Source organism: Cryptomeria japonica, chromosome 3, assembly GCF_030272615.1.
Source record: "Cryptomeria japonica chromosome 3, Sugi_1.0, whole genome shotgun sequence".
NCBI classification, from domain to species: Eukaryota; Viridiplantae; Streptophyta; class Pinopsida; order Cupressales; family Cupressaceae; genus Cryptomeria; species Cryptomeria japonica.
The window spans coordinates 682,683,172-682,702,154 of NC_081407.1; positions in this window are offsets into that span (position 1 = coordinate 682,683,172).

The following is an 18,983-nucleotide window of genomic DNA, read 5'->3' on the forward strand; positions in this document are numbered from 1 at the left end:
AATACAATGTAATAGAACCGTCACGTTTTAAGTGTAGCAATCGACCATTAAATTAATGCTTGAAGATATCAGGAAGTGTGACGTTAATAATGATTGGGAAAGTAAAAACAAAAAGCACTGAGAACCAGAAAGACCTAAAAATTTATCCTCTTCTATAATACATTTTATTTCACCATTCTTGAGAGAAACTATATTAACTAAATATTTCGCGTCATGATAGTGAAAAATATCATAGATTTGAACAAAGCGATCCGTTAAAGTCTGCAACGATAAAATGATCCCATTAGTTAGGTTGGGGTCCCATGGAGGGGGCTTCCTAAAAAATAGAGCGGGTGCTGTAGAGATTTTTTAGGAATTTGTTTAAAGCGGGTGGTCCCATGAAATGTGTACCACAATTCTACTTAAAAATTTAAGCCCCTAAATTGAAGGAAGCTAGTGGTCCCATGAGCAGCAGTGAAAAATGAAATAATTTATTTTTTCTATTTTCCCTCTAAAATGTTTGGTGAAACTCATCTCAACTCTTTTTTGATTGCCAAGTGGCAAATACAATTCCTAAATTGGTGGGGCGATTTCTAGCCCCACCTTATTTTTACCCACTTAAAAATGGAAGCCTAAAAAGTAGGAGCTTCTATTTTTTAGGAGCATATTCCAAATAATCATGTAGCCCCCCAAAAAATCTCCATGGGACCACCTCTTCCTTCAAAATAGAGCTTAAGCCCCTCCCATGGGACCCCTACCTTAGCCACCTACCCGCCTATTGGAATCCAAGAACACTGAGAGGGGGCAGGGGGGTGGTGAATAAGTGTTCTACCGAAATGATTAATTTTAACCTTATTAAAGCATGCATACACCAACCGGTATACCAGTACATATAGAATTGAAAGAAATAAAGCAACCAATAAGTCAATCACACAAATGAATATCATAACACACATAATTATACGTGGAAAACCTCAAAGAGGAAAAACCACGGTGGGATTTGTGACCCACAATATCAATTCACTGGTCATATGAAGAGATATTACAAAATATAAGGGCTTGCACTTGCAAGAAGGCTTATAGCCTAGAGCACACTGCTCAATCACAAAAGGAGCTTCACTGACTACATACAAATCTAGACTACAATCCGAAGAAATGAGTGAGCTGCAAAGATAGCATCTTTTATGCCTGAATACAGTTCCAGTTAAGCTATGTTTGTTCCGGTTTGAAACTCTAAACCCTTTACTAGAATACTCCTTTACATAAATATCCTCACATACATGATCTCTCTCGTATATTTTGCATTACATAATATTATCATATTCACCTATCCATCAATCTCAAAATAATCTAACCAACTGACCTATATACCCTTTACAATCATCATGCCTTATGTTGGCTTTACAAAGATATTTACAATATGAATATACATGGCGGCTAGATAACATAAAACATGAATATAAAAAACAATTGCCGATGCCAGATCCAAATGATGTCGGCCTCTAATACCGATAACCTGATTCTAAACCATGTTTGTCTGCATTGCTGGTAACCAAAGAAATCTATCCAATCTGGCAGTGTCAGTGAAATGTATGTGAAGTGCTTGTCGATACACAACTGAACCAAAATACGAAGTCGGAACAATTTTCCATGTTGCCATCAATGACAACATATTGAAACCAACCAATTGAGTGTCAATTGCCAACAATCTTCCCCTTTGGTATTGATGGAAACACTCATGTGAAAAATGATCATGGTTTCCAACTGTCGATTCCATCCTGAGCCTGCTCCCCCTGAGCTGAATATCCAAAATACTCCATATCTCCTTAATATTTCCCACCTATACTCCCCCTAAAGTATACAACTGCCTCTTATTATTTTTCTACCTCTTTTTCTTTTTCACATCAATATCTCTCCCCCTTTGACATCAATGGGCCATCTAAAATTCTAAAAAGAATACCAAAAATCGAGACGAAAAATGAAAGACTGTACAAAGAATATCCCAAAAATACCTTACCGGAGCTGAATATATTTGAAAATTTCTAGATAGGCCTTCTCCAAAATCTCTAAATAAGTATCCCAACCAGATTTGAAAGTGTCGGAAATAGATAAAAGTCCTTGTAGCATATGGGCAAATGACTCTTTCTCATTTAACTCTATCAGTGTGGGCTTACCAATCATATCTATACACTCCTTATGTACACTTAATGAATCCAACTGGGGACTCACCAATCCTCTAAAACTTTTGGCTTACCAACCATATCTATACACTCCTTCTTATGTATACTTAATGATTTTGTCTTTTTCCCTCTCAAGAGAAAAATCTTGGGCTTCCAAAACCAAAATTTGACCATCAATGGATGTAGTCAATAAATTCAATCCATCAAGAGAATTGGTTGAACCTGTAATCTCCTCCTAAATGTCCTTAATCTTTTTATTTGTCTCAGTTGTGATAAAACCTATGTTACAACATACTCTATAGATATTTGTACATTGCCTTAAAGAATTATCTATCAATTTCAACTTATCATTGATTTACTTGCTTTCAGACTCAATCATTTGATCAAATGTAGCTTTCTTTGCTCGTGTGAATCTCTCTAGTGCTTGTTAGTTTGATATCTGCTACAAGGACTAAAAATCCTTTGAAATGTGTTAAGTGATTATCTTAAGCTTGTCGAGCAGGCTCACTTCATTGCCAAATTTACACTCTTGGACAAGTCTATGCAAAATAGTGATAGACTGATCAATAACACCTTTATCCATAGAACCTTCCTGGATCATTTTCCATGTAGCTATCATCATGAGTTCAGTAGAACTCATCTTATGCTTTTCTTTTCAACCTACGACGTGTCAATTAACAACAATGATGGACTCACTACCGGTTCTCTATCAGATTCCTCTTCCTTCTCCTCTGATGATTTAACCTTTATAGCTTCCTCACTTGCACTGGTGGCTTCGACACTTGGTGCAATCTCAATAGTTGTCGGTTCCTCCCTAGGAAATTTAGCCTCAGCCTGTACAATTTGATCTGGAGGACTGTTGTCCTCAACATTAGTAGCCTGTACATTATCAACCTTTACACTCTCTGTATTTACCGATATCTCAACATTTTCCTATACATTTCTATCTACCGGGGGCTTAATTTCCACTATCTTGATGTTTTTCAAAATTGGGGGTGAAATAGCCATAATACCTTTACCCTTCCCTTCAACCATATATGTGTGGTCTTACCAAACATATCTATACACTCCTCCTTATGTACAATTAATGATTTTATCTTTTTCCCTCTCAAGAGAAAAATCTTGGGCTTCCACCAAAATCTGACCATCAATGGATGTAGTCAATGAATTCAATCCATCAAGAGAATTGGCTAAACATGTAATCTCCTACTAAATGTCCTTAATATTTTTTATTTGTCTCAGCTGTGATAAAACCTATGTTAGAACACACTCTATAGATATTTGTACACTACCTTAAAGAATTATCTATATATTTAGTAAGTCTATGCAAAATAGTGATAGACTGATCAATAACACCTTTATCCATAAAACCTTCCTTAATCATTTTCCGTGTAGCCATCATCATGAGTTCAGTAGAACTCATCTTGGTTATGCTTTTTTTTTCAACCTACGAGGTGTCAATTAACAACAATGATGGACTCACTACCGGTTTCCTATCAGATTCCTCTTCCTTCTCCTTTGATGATTTAACCTTTATAGCTTCCTCGCTTGCACTAGTGGCTTCGACACTTGGTGCAGTTTTAATAGCTGTCGGTTCCTCCCTAGGAACTTTATCCTCATCCTGTAAAATCTGATCCAGAGGACTATTGTCCTTAATATTAGTAGCATGTACATTATCAACCTTTACATTCTCTATATTTACCGGTTTCTCAACATTTTCCTATACATTTGTATCTACCGGGGGCTTAATTTCCACTATCTTAATGTTTTTCAAAATTGGGGGTCAAGTAGCCATAATACCTTTACCCTTCCCTTCAACCCCAATTTTGAAAAACATTAAGATAGTATTTACTGGTATCTCAACATTTTCCTATACATTTGTATCTACCAGGGGCTTAATTTCCTCTATCTTAATGTTTTTCAAAATTGGGAGTGAAGTATAAAAACCACGGTTCTCTTCAAATAAATTAACCCATTCCTTGTGGATCTCCTTGATTATCTCATTTACCCTTCCTAACATAAGACTGATTATTCTATGCTTCTTGTTAAAGATTTTCCTATCTATAACTTCAAGTGTCTTGTCCATTCCCTCTAAAGCAATAGAAATGCAAACAGATAACAACTCTTGAATCTTTATATGCTTGTCCTCTTGCATTGCTGATAATCTCCTAGCATCTAACATATCATACAACTATGTCAGTATTTGGTTTTCAATTTCTAACAAGGATTTCTTATAAATATCCAAATACAACAAAATCTTCCTCTACTTCTCTTTGTTCATCGTTACCTAAATGTTCATAATAAAACTGTACATTCTTTAACATACCATATTTATTAATTTCATCAACTAACTCTGCACAAATCTTTGGTGGAATGATAGTTACATTACCAGATTCAATTGCCAGATCAATGTCATCCTTCTTCTTCCTCCTTCCAATACCGGATGGGGTTGAAGGTGTTTCTTTTGGTGCTTTCTTTTGTGCCGGTACTCGGATAGTAACTCTCCTAACCAGTTGCTTCTTAGCCCCCTTTTGAATGCCAAGGGTGTGTCATCATCAAATGTAGACTCTGCTACAATAGGCTCAATGAGTATTTTTGGTTCATTCCTTTTCCTGCCTTTCTCCGGAACAACATCAATCAACGCTTTAATATCCTGTGAAACTTTCTCAACAAACTTACTTGCCTTTCCTTCCTGCTTCTCTCTCTTCTTCCAGTTGAGCTCAGTTTAAACCTCTTGCTTCTTCTATTTAGCAGTGTCAAAGGTTTAGACAGTTTCATCAATAGGGGCTTCAATTAGCATTTGTGCATAAGAATCAAGAATCTGTGCATCAAATTCATAACCCATTTCCTCAATCCAAATCTTTCGGGGTTTTATAACTTCCATCAAAGTTTCATCTTTCTTAACCATGAAGCATATGTTGGTTGAGTACTTCTCAACAATGTGCTTAGGAACCCTCATCCTAGAATTCATAGCCTTTTGAAATGCTTTAAGGGTGAATTCACAAAACTGGTTCCCACTTTTGCCAACGAAAGAATTTGGCGAAAGTGGGAATTTCGGATTTGACAATGTTCGCTCGGACTACCCCTGGGAGTCCGAGCGAACCAAACGGTTCAGCAGGGTTCGAGCGAACACGGTGGTTCGAGCGAACCCATTAAAATATCGATATTTAATGGGTTCGCTCGAACCCCCCGTTCGCTCGAACCCTTGGCAGTTAGGGTTTTTTTTAAAATTTTATAAATATCGAAAATGACAGTTAAAAGGTCATTGTTACATTTGACTTTTTCTGTCTGGTGGGGGTTAGATCGAACCAGTCGTCAGCATCACGTCATCGAGCATTGTCTGCAGCAGTTAGCATCTTTCTTATTTCAGTTTTCGACCCTTGTTATATCAGGTGCACAAAATAACCCTTTGTTTGGTTTAATAATGTCTTTTTTTATTAAATTTGTAAATAATTTATTTGTTAATTTAATTTTTTAATTAAATAATTATATATAGTTATTGGTTTTGAACATTTTAGAAAAATGTTTGATAATTTATTGTTTTTCATTATTTTAGAAAAATGTTTGATAATTTAATATTTTGATTGAAATGTGTAAATTTGTTTTTAAAATTACGTAATTGTATCTAGATGTATATTTTTTTCAACATTTTAAAAAATTGTTATGAAAAACATAGAAAACTACCCTGTAGTAAATCAGATCTTAGAAAAACATTAGCAAAAAAAGAAAAACGTTAAAAAAATTAATTTAAATAAACATTAGAAAATTTAGATACCAAATTTAAACAAATTAGACAAAATAAATTTCCTCTACAATGTGACCTATTTTCACATCCTATTACACGCACAACATGACCCCTTGAGACCACATATGACACTATACGTTCTCTTAGGAGGTCATAGAGGATCACATATAATATAATAGTGTACATGTATGACATTCCCTTTAGGATCACATCTAGTGTCCTAAGAGGTCATACGTGGTTCTAAGGTGTCACACGTGTTATAACACATGCGGGACCCCTTAGAATTGCATATGACCCCTTATAAAATTGTAGGGTGAATGACATACCCCTTAGTCCATCAAATAGTGTCTTAACACATACGTGACCCATTAAAATCGCATATGACCCTTTATAAAATCAATCTTAGTGTGAACGACATATCCCAAAACCCATCACATAGCGTCTTAAGGGGTCGTATGTGGTCCTAAGGGGTCACGCATGCTTTAACACATGCGTGACACCTTAGTAGGTCACATAGGACCCCTTATAACATCCTACTATACATATGACATTCCCCTTAGGATCACATAGTGTCATAAGGGGTCATATGTGGTTCTGAGGGGTCATGCATTTGTTATAACATATGCATGACCCCTTAGAACTGCATATGACCCCTTATAAAATCCTAGTGTGAACGACATACCCCTTAGTCCATCACATAGTGTCTTAAGGGGTCCTATGTTGTCCTAAGGGGTCACGCATGCATTAACACATGTGTGACCCCTTAGTAGGTCACATATGACCCCTTATAACATCCTACTGTACATATGACATTCCCCTTAGGATCATATAGTGTCCTAAGGGGTCATATGTGGTTAGACCCACATATGACCCCTTATAAAATCCTATAACCACATATGACCCCTTGTAAAATCCTAGTGTGAACGACATACCCTTTAGTTCATCACATAGCGTCTTAAGGGTCGTATGTGGTCCTAGGGGCCACGCATGCATTGACACATACGTGACCCCTTAGTAGGTCACATGTATGACCCCTAATAACATCCTACTGTACATATGACATTTCCTATGTGTCCTAAGGGGTTGAATATGTGGTCCTAAGGGCTCACGCATGCATTAACACATGCGTGACCCCTTATAGAATCCTAGTGTGAACGACATACCCCTTAGTCCATCACATACTATCTTAAGGGGTCGTATGTGGTCCTAAGGGGTCAACATGCATTAACACATGCGTGACCCCCTTATAACATCCTACTGTACATATGACATTCCCCTTAGGATCATATAGTGTCCTAAGGGGTCATATGTGGTTAGACCCACATATGACCCCTTATAAAATCCTATAACCACATATGACCCCTTATAAAATCCTAGTGTGAACGACATACCCCTTAGCCCATCACATAGTGTCTTAAGGGGTCATATGTGGTCCTAAGGGGCCATGCATGCATTGACACATGCGTGACACCTTAGTAGGTCACATAGGACCCCTTATAACATCCTACTATACATATGACATTCCCCTTAGGATCACATAGTGTCATAAGGGGTCATATGTGGTTCTGAGGGGTCATGCATTTGTTATAACATATGCATGACCCCTTAGAACTGCATATGACCCCTTATAAAATCCTAGTGTGAACGACATACCCCTTAGTCCATCACATAGTGTCTTAAGGGGTCCTATGTTGTCCTAAGGGGTCACGCATGCATTAACACATGTGTGACCCCTTAGTAGGTCACATATGACCCCTTATAACATCCTACTGTACATATGACATTCCCCTTAGGATCATATAGTGTCCTAAGGGGTCATATGTGGTTAGACCCACATATGACCCCTTATAAAATCCTATAACCACATATGACCCCTTGTAAAATCCTAGTGTGAACGACATACCCTTTAGTTCATCACATAGCGTCTTAAGGGTCGTATGTGGTCCTAGGGGCCACGCATGCATTGACACATACGTGACCCCTTAGTAGGTCACATGTATGACCCCTAATAACATCCTACTGTACATATGACATTTCCTATGTGTCCTAAGGGGTTGAATATGTGGTCCTAAGGGCTCACGCATGCATTAACACATGCGTGACCCCTTATAGAATCCTAGTGTGAACGACATACCCCTTAGTCCATCACATACTATCTTAAGGGGTCGTATGTGGTCCTAAGGGGTCAACATGCATTAACACATGCGTGACCCCCTTATAACATCCTACTGTACATATGACATTCCCCTTAGGATCATATAGTGTCCTAAGGGGTCATATGTGGTTAGACCCACATATGACCCCTTATAACATCCTACTGTACATATGACATTCCCCTTAGGATCATATAGTGTCCTAAGGGGTCATATGTGGTTAGACCCACGTATGACCACTTATAACATCCTACTATACATATGACATTCCCCTTAGGATCATATAGTGTCCTAACATACATATGACGTGTTAGATCTCTCTATTCTTGAATTTTTTATGTATGTCAAAGATTTAAATATGTACATGTACATTAGATCTCTCTATCTCTTTGAAATATATGTTATCTCTAGATCTGAAATATATGAACTCTCTCTCTCTCTCACTGAAATATTTGAAATTTTTACATGTATTTTTTGAAAATGAAAATGATCTCTCTCTCTCTGTCATGAATATTTATATGTATATAATCTCTCTCTCTCTCTCTCTCATGAAAATGATCTCTCTCTCTCTCTCTCATGAAAATGATCTCTCTCTCTCTGCTTACGTATTTATTTTAACTTTATGACATGTACCTAGATAGATGGCATCCCAGGATATACCTTCGCAGGCTCCTGATCAGGATCCACCTTTGCAGGCTCCTGATCAGGATCCACCTTCACAGGCTCCTGATCAGGATCCACCTGCGCAGGCTCCACATCAGGAGCCACCACAGCAGGATCCTCCACAGCAGGATCCCCCCTTGCCCGATATTGCCACTATTTTTCATTATAGTGATCGAGAGCTGCATAGGTTGAGGGCCATACTAGATGACCCTCGTACTGATGGCGTGTACAAGAGTACGTGCACGTCCATTTTTGACAGTTTGCAGACATTGAGGGATCGCTTAGTATCTCATACCTCATTCTCACCTAAGGTTATAGAGGATATATATAGACAGTTGAGGAGTGAGGTGAGGGGTCCTCATTCTTTTGCTGATGTGGTGGGGGTGGTCTCGAAGGAGACCATCAAGGAGAGATGCTTCCCACAATATCAGGAGAAGAGTAAGGTGACGGGATATCAGGTTACCAGATGTATTGACCCACAGGTTGCGTCACTGATTTACCCACGATTCTTAGCAGCCCATGGTCATTATCCTAATAACGACCAGATTCCATTATACTTTGCACAGCAGGTATTTGCTGAGGTTCATTGTCAGATGAAACCAAACTACCTTGATATTCCGGGATATTATGGACAGGGGAGGGGCAGGATTGCTGATAGAGATGCATACCGTAGGCGTGATAGAGCTCCGCCTAGACACAGGGACCTTGTTGGCCAGAGATTTCCTACAGTAGTCCCAGCCATGGCACCCATAGCAGATCACGTTGTGATTGCTTCTCAGAGAGAAGCAATTGATAGGATTGGACATATTGCATCAGCAGCAGCCACCATATCTTCTGACAGGGTGGGCAGATATATGATGACTCGACCACGTTCGCAATCATCCATAGATCATGCATCTTCTAGTCATGGGGGGGCTTCAGATTCAGATGATCGGTATATTTCTGCTGGCATCCCCTCCCCAGATGAGGTAGCAGCTATAGTCGGAGGTAGTAGACATGTACAGATGTCGCAGTATTTAGTCGAGGACCTACTACATGCTTATAGTTTTATTTCATCTCGACTTGGGATACCATTGGGTGATGTTAGAGAGGAGATTCTCAGAGATGTTCAGGCTACAGCGGCATCGATGCATACCCCGAGGCAGTCACAACATTCTCATCACTCTACGCATGCTCCAGGCACTGACCCACCTACAGATCACTCTGTTGCTACAGAGGAGGAGCTACGAGCTGATGAGCTCCATATCACAGATGAGGGCCGGTTGGATTCATGTGAGGAGATACGAGCTGATCAAGTACATATCACAGATGAGGGTTTGGACTCATTTGAGGATCAGCTGAGAGATTTGAGCCATACTGGATCTATGGACATGCTACTACAGTCAGACACTTCATCCACGATGCCCACTCATCTAGTTAGCCCCTTGCACTCCTCAGTGATACGTACAGCTAGAGAGAGATATACTGGCATGAGTGATGTTGTTGATATGATTACGGGACAGGATCAGTCTACTATACAGCCTACTCCAGGTGATACACAGGTATGTACATGTACATGTGCGTTTAAAATTTTAGAAGATATGTATACTTACATTGCAAATTTGTACCTAATAAATCTATATATATATATAGATCTCATGTTTAATTTAAATAATCTAGAACTTTCTAAGTTTTAATTTGTAGATCATTTAAATTGATTGTGGACTAATCCTTAAATTGACAGTTAGCTCATGTCACTCCTTCCTTGAGCTCTGAGCATGTGCGTAGGAGAGATTCTTTAGATGCTGACATTAGTGTACAGGTTAGTTATGGTTTTTGGTATATATATATTTGATGTACATGCACGTCTAGAGAGATCTATATATATTATATTTAATATTTAAATAAATTCTACTTTTGCAGGACTCCCCCTCAGATGGTCGCTCAGTTCGTAGCCGACATGATGATCCCCAGTGTTGATTTGCTCCAGACTTTATAGCTCATTTACATTTATCTTTTTATATACTTTCATATTATATATATATTCATGCACGTACATGGAGTTTAGACTCTAGATTATACTTTATACCTGGTTTATGTTTGACTCTGGATTATACTTTATACTTTATACATGGAGTTTAGACTCTAGATTATACTTTATACCTGGTTTGTGTTTGACTAGAGCTAGATTATACTTTATACATGGAGTTTAGACTATAGATTATACATGTTATAAGTTTTATACATGTTTGATTATATTATATTTATACACATGTTTGATTATATTCTAGATTTATGTACATGATGTTTGATTAAATTAGATTTAAATACATGATTGATTAGATTGTATATTTCATGCATGTGTACAACGACTTGTTTAGACTCTACATTATACTTTATACCTGGTTTGTGTTTGATCAAGATCTATTATACATGTTTGATTATATTAGATTTATACACATGTTTGATTAAAGATTAGATTTAAATTCATGTTCAAGATTAGATTGTATATTTCATGCATGTACAATGACTTGTTTAGACTCTAGATTATACTTTATACCTGGTTTGTGTTTGATTGATCTATTATACATGTTTGATTATATTAGATTTATACACATGTTTGATTAAAGATTAGATTTAAATTCATGTTTGATTAGATTGTATATTTCATGCATGTACAACGACTTATTTAGACTCTAGATTATTCTGTATACCTGGTTTGTGTTTGATCATCTATTATACATGTTTGATTATATTAGATTTATACATGTTTGATTAGATTAGATTTAAATACATGTTTGATTTTCAAACAAACTTGATTTAAATGTATTCAATTATAAATGTTTGATTTTCAAACAAAAGAGTATGTATGAAATGAACAAACTAAACTAAGATAGGTCATGTATTGAATAGTTCACATCCAGTACATGTATATTACATAGGTATGTATATTTGTAGGTATGTGAGCTTCTAGGTATGTATATTGTAGTTAAATAGTTCACAACATGTACATGTCCTAATTCCATATTAAATATATCAATTTTACAAATGTACATATTATGTATTCTAATTTAAATATGCATTTTTTAATTAAATACAAATACAATTACATACAATTAAACACGTGCACATTTAAATACATCCTAATTTGATATAATGTATAAATAAACTTAAAAAAATATTTATCCTAAATAGTTTCAAAACAAGTTACTTGAGATCTAGAATTTATAGATTGAACTTTTACATTAAAATTCAATTCAAGTGGATTACTAAATTATGTATATATAGTTCATACCACATCAAGTGGTTCACAACGCTCTTCAATAACACTTAATATTTTGTCATGATCTTCACTATCTAGTCTCCACTTTTGAGTCCGCCCTCGACGTGGAACTGTTTGAAGAATTAGGCCAACAGCAATGACCAAGTGACTATACTGATATACCTTGTTATCAATTTGGTATTCAGTGAAATGAATCCCATGTTGAACAATTTTAACTTGTTTGAAATATGTCCCTTGCACTACAACTGATCCTGCATGTACATGTATATAAGAAACATGAGAAATTAAAAAAATTCACACAAGCGATTTGTATGTATGTACATATTCAAATCAGAACTCAAACCTGTGGGAAATGACATTCCATCACTCATCTCAGATTTTGATAACTTCTTTCTCTCTTCTGTGCAACGCAATAAATAATAACTAACACCTTCTATATTTCCATCTTCTGCTATGACTGCAAAAATATCTCCTGCAATTTGACACAATTTAAATAAATTCTAAGTTATATGTCATTTTTAAGGAAATGTTTACATGTGTACGTCATGTACATACATACCTTTTTTAATCAATCCTGAAATATGATCGTAATCACCAGAAATCAAAGGAATGTCTTCAAAGTTTTCATCCTCATTTGAATCCTCGTATGTGTCAGAAACATCTAGTGGCACCATTTTCCATTCACTAACATATCCAAGCTCTTGGTTCTTGCAATCAACATAGTTTTCGAAAATGCATTCAGAACAAAAACATGAATAATCTCTAGTGTATAATGTCCATGGGCGATTATCTGTACTCATGACACAATGCAAAGATCTTGTCCTCTCCACACTCTTGCATCCATGCATTGATTTTCTATCCACATCTGTAAAATGTACATGTGTACAAGAATACATACATGTAGATCAAGTTGTTAAATTAAAAAAAAATAGAATAAAATACTAAAAGAGAACACGTACCGGTTATCTCCCAAAACACTCTATATGGAATGGGCTTATATGTTCTTGATGATGATTCCCCAGGATAATTAGGTTGTTCAAAGTGTTTCTTACACCATTCAACAACATCATGTGCATTTTCTATACGTTCTCCTGTGTACTTTATTTGATGCTTTCTTATAGCACGTTTGATACAAGCTCCTGCACCACCATGTTCACCCTTTCCATGACCACTCTCAAAAAAACTCCAAACATGTGGTATTTTGTCATTTCGATGATATCTACATAGTGCATAAAATGGCCTCGAAGATTTGAATTGTGCCGCACATCCATCAGACCAAACAAAATGTTTAACTATTGTTATGCCTCTATCTTTCAAATATTCAAAAAACTTCTTAAAGCAATGTTGTACAAAAAGTGTGTCATGCTCCTTATCATCACTGATATAGAAGTGGTACTCTTTCTTAATGACACGATTTTCAAATGTACTATCAACACCATCTAAATTCATATGTGCATGTCGATAACACACATGCACGAAAATAGTGATTTGCTTTGAAAAATAATACTCTGATTGAATCTCTTTTTGATGCACAAAAGAGTAATTCTCTGCGAAGTCAACTACAGATAAAATAGTTCCAAGTGGGAAAGTGTCTCTTAATCTTTTAAATTGTTCTGCTTGCCACTTGGCAAAAAAACCATGGCATATGTATGGTTTTATCAACTTACGAAAATTTTCCATAAATGTTCCAATAGGTATTTCTTCTTCTACATAATCTAGTCTTGTAGATTCCTTTCCAAATTTTGTTTCAATTTTTTTGTACTTATAACTCTTGCAATTTACCATCTTCCTCATGTCAGTATCTTCATCTCTCAAAGGCAATTTAGCCAAGTCCCCGCATGTTCCACAAATTCCTCTTATGCAATTTATTTGACCGGTTGCATTATCATTAGATTTATCACATAAGATGGATGCTATAAATTGACTTGTTCGTTTAGGAGGAGCATTTTCATAACCATCATTATCTTCTCTAATCTTTCGAAACACCTGATAGTACAAGTCAAATTCGATGTGATAACGACAACAACAAGTTTCGAAAACTTTGTTTAACTTCACATAATATGGCCTTAACCGTTCAAACATGGTTTGTCCAATCTTTATATGAGGGTTTGTTTTAGTAAACAATACATACAATTCATGTTTTGTTGTGTCTAGCCAATGTTTTACATGGAGATCATAACGATCAGGACCAATCCTTTGCTTGATAACATCTCTACTATTTGATGAAGGGCGAGTATTATCATTCCAAAAACTTGTCACAAAGTTCCTAACAACATCTTCAATTCTATCAGAACGAGGAGCTCTACACATAATTGCCCAATTCCCTTCTGAGGTAGTATCATCCAAAATCTTTCTCCTTTTAACATATTTAGATATTGTCCTTCTACTAAAACCAAACTCAGATGACAGTGAAGAGATTTGTCTTTTTTGAGGCAATCTTTCATTTACTAAAGATGTCAACATCACTCTTCTTGAAATGGTCTTATCTAGTTTTCGAGATTTTTTACCAATGTTCACCAAACCTTTCTTAACATTATCAACAATAGATTTTTGTAGCTGAGAATATTTCCTCTTTTGATTTGTTGTATCTATACCCAACAATTTCATTGGATCTATTAAGTCTTTATGAGTAAGTACAATTGATAACAATTGAGCTTTTTCTAGTGTAGTATCAAGATTGTTGAAATGCGACATTATTTCTTTTGCACTTTTATTCATTGACCTCCTTTTAGTATGTCTAGGTTCTTCACTGAGACGTTTCAACTCATCCACATCCATTTCAAGTAAATGATCTAAATTTTTATAAGAAATATTTCTCTTCACCTGTTTAGCTAGATCCACAATATGCTCATCCATATCAGTGGTAGGAGGTAAGGAGCCTGACCCCTCTCCTTCAAAGGTCTCCATTGGTTCAACTTGGACAATCTCCTCCCTATGTTCATCAACTATATTGTGTTCTTCAACAGGTTCATTTGCCCGTTCTGCACATAATTTAAGAGTTTGTGTAAGGTTCTTGAATTAATCAGAGATTATTCAATTAGGATTAAGAATAGGGGTGAATTTGGCTTAAAGCTTTACATGTTAAAATTAAAGCCCATTCAATTTGGTTTATTAAATTTAAATACTTTTTTAAGACCTTATTGTTATAACTCTAATTAAATTACTTGTTTAGGTTTAAAGTTCAATTTGTTCTCAGGTTAGGATTAAAGTTCAATCTCTAATTTTGAGCACTAATTTAACACATAAAATAAAATTTTGATAAATTAGAAATTCCAATTTTGAAAATTAAAAGTACAAATATTTTGATGCATGCATACGATAACTTAGGTGACCTCATATTAATTTGTTATGGACCATAATGTAAGTGGACTATAATTTGTCACATGTGAGTATATTTAAGACCTATTATTGCATAATAGACCTCCTAATCTGAAATGTTTTTGCATGTACGTGAAGTTGAATATAAATAGTTCACCTAAATTATTCAACATGTTTAATAGGAGAAAAATGCAATTACACAACAAGCAAGTTGATGGAAATTGAAATTTGCAAATACACATGTATTATCTCAAATTAATTATGTTTTCCAATTAAAACAAAATTATTTTTAATCCTATTAAAAATATTAGATAAAAAATATTGAATTCTAATTAATTGATACGTAATACATATTAAATTAAATATCTTCTTTGTTATAAATTTATGTCACATTTAAGAACTATAATCAATGTAATAGTCCTAATAGGCCTTATTATTAAAATCAATATGACCACATTTGAAAAAACATTTCACAAAATTAATATGCTTAACTACCCTTAAGACAAATATATTATGTGATATTAAAGGACCTATCACATGAAATTACTTGTACATGTAGATTAAATATTCAATATATATAATTTAGAACCTAAAAATTACGACATAATAGGTCTTATCTATTATAAATGAACTTAATTATATAGGAGAAAAATGCAATTACACAACAAGCAAGTTGATGGAAATTGAAATTTGCAAATACACATGTATTATCTCAAATTAATTATGTTTTCCAATTAAAACAAAATTATTTTTAATCCTATTAAAAATATTAGATAAAAAATATTGAATTCTAATTAATTGATACGTAATACATATTAAATTAAATAGAAATAAAATTAAAAATACATACTTGCATCATGATATCTTTGTCTTCTTTGTTCTCAATATCTTTCTTCCGTTTCGGGAGAATAATTCCTTGCAGTCTTATTTTGCCTTCTCTTCTTGTTCCCCATGCTTTTACAAAAAACCTTCAAATTATTCGCTTTCAAAATAAATTTCAAATATCTTCTCTCATCCAAAAGTGCGAATTATTTTAATCATTTGAGTGATAAAAAGAGAAAAAAAATTATAGATATTTATACGATTCCACAAATGAAAAAAAAAAAAAAAAATGCGTCGGCCCGTGTTCGAACGAAAGCCGACAGTTAAAAATTGTTGGGTTCGCTCGAACATGGCAGTTACCAAAAAATGCGTGCCGAAATTTCGCTCGGGGGTTCGAGCGAATGTGGGTTCGCTCGAACCCACTTTGGTTCGAGCGAACCCAATCCGATCGAACATGTGTTCGATCGAAACCCCAAAATTGGAAGTTTCTCCCAAAAAATTTCAGAGTTCTGAAGAATTAATGACTTCGGAGCTCTGGTTCAGTACACGAATGAAATAATCTTCATAACCCAAAAATATTAGATGGTAGTACTCGAAACAAGCTTTCCAACGGATATAATTTTGTTATATTTTGAATTTATTATGTTCTTGATTTTTTAATTTTATTAAAAGTTGGTTTTTAAACGAATATGAACTTCTCTGTTCAACGCATTGGGAAAAATAAGAAACTAATTCAAAAAAAATTTGAAAAATATCTATGCCCTTGGTATTGATGTCTTCTTTCTAACAAAAAAAAAAAAATTGAATTTCGATTAATATAGAACAAGTTATGTGTTCAAACGTAAACCTATGTTTGAATTATGACTAGTCGGACTTCAAAACTTTATAAAATGAAAAATATTGAACATATCACTATAAAACCAAATGCATGCCCTGGATATTGATGTTACAAACCAAAATTCGAAAGAATTGAGTTTTTATCATTTATAGAAAAAAAGTTATGCGTTACGGAAGGCACATCACTCTTAAAAAATGTAGTTTGTTGTAAAAAACTACTTTTCGAGGGAGATGGAAATTTTTTTTAAAAATCTTTCAAAAAAAATTGAAAAAAATGTATATAGAATCTACAAACAAAATGCTAGAAATCACTAATTTACATCATCTTCAAATTTTTAATAGTTTAAAAGTTATAGTTCTCGGAAGTTGAAGATTATTTTAAAAATGTACATCTCAGTGTCAAAAGTGGCAAAAAAGTGGGAACCATTATTGTGAGTTCACCCTTAAAGTAACCCCATAATTTATCATCTCTCTGACTACCCAATGTAGCAATAGACTGTTTTAATGGCCTCCCTATCGAGATATCAAATGCCCATTTTCTCTTCCCAAAATCGGGAGTCTCATTGATGAAAACTAGCGTTAAACGGACAATTAGGTTACCATACTGGAAAGTCCCTTTCTTTTCTCCATTAATCTTTCCTGGGTTAAGCAATAACTCATCTAGTTGTGCTGAACTAATCTTGAATTTTTCTTTATACTCACTTGCAATAGCCAGATTATCTCTCGGAATTGTCATTTGTCTCTCAAGCTCTTGTTCATTACTCTGGGATTGTACTAAATCAGTTCTCAATTTATCATTCTCATGAACCAACCTACCACATTCTTCAAAATTTGTTCTTTAGAGACACAGGAAGATTTTCTTCTTTATTCTTTTGGTCTTCAATTTCCTTAGACATCCTCATAGTTATAGCTTGCATTTCATTTCTCATGACCATGTTCTCCTAACTCAGCTTTAGACATCTTTCATTAAGTGCATCTTTGTCATCATTATCCTTATTCTGCAAAAGTTCCTTCCTCTTAGCCTAAACAAATGGCAGCTTCTCCTGTAGGACAAGAATGAATTCTTGACCAAAATTCAATTCATATTGTAGCTTCAAGTCTTCATCCTTTCAGCATCATAATATTCAAGTACCACCTCAAGTTGCTTCTCCAAACTCATATCCATGGATTCCAGATTCAGGATCTTCCTCAAACTGTTAAACTTCCTTCGATGCACAAGGTTCTGATACTAATTGTTGGAATCCAAGAACACTAAGAAGGGGGGGTGAATCAGTGTTCTACAAAAATGATTAATTTTAACCTTATTAAAGCATGTATACACCAATTGGTATACCGGTACATATAGAATTGAAAGAAGTAAAGCAACCAATAAGCCAATCACACAAATGAATATCATAACACATAGACTTATGCGTGGAAAACATCAAAGAGGAAAAACTACGGTGGGATTTGTGACCCACAATATCAATTCATTAGCTCTATGAAGATATATTACAAAATATAGGGGCTTGCACTTGTAGGAAGGCTTACAGCCTAGAGCACACTGCTCAATCACAAAAGGAGTCTCATTGACTAGATACAAATCCAAACTACAATCTAGAGAAATTATTGAACTACAAAGATAGAATCTTTTATTCCTGAATACAGTTTCGGTTAAGCTCTGTCTGTTCTGGTCTGAAACCCTAAACCCTTTACCCGAATACCCCTTTACATAAATATCCTCACATACATGATCTCTCTCATATATTTCACATTACATAATATTATCCTATTCACCTATCCATCCATCTCAAAATGATCTAACCAACTAACTTATATACCCTTTACAATTCATCATGCCTTATGTCGGCTTTACAAAGATATTTACAATATGAATATGCATGTCAGCTAGATAACATAAAACATGAATATCAAAAACAATTCTCAATGCTGGATCCAAATGATTTTGGCCTTCAACACCCATAACCTAATTCTAAACCATGTCGGCTTGCATTGCCAGTAACCAAATAAATCTATCCAACCTA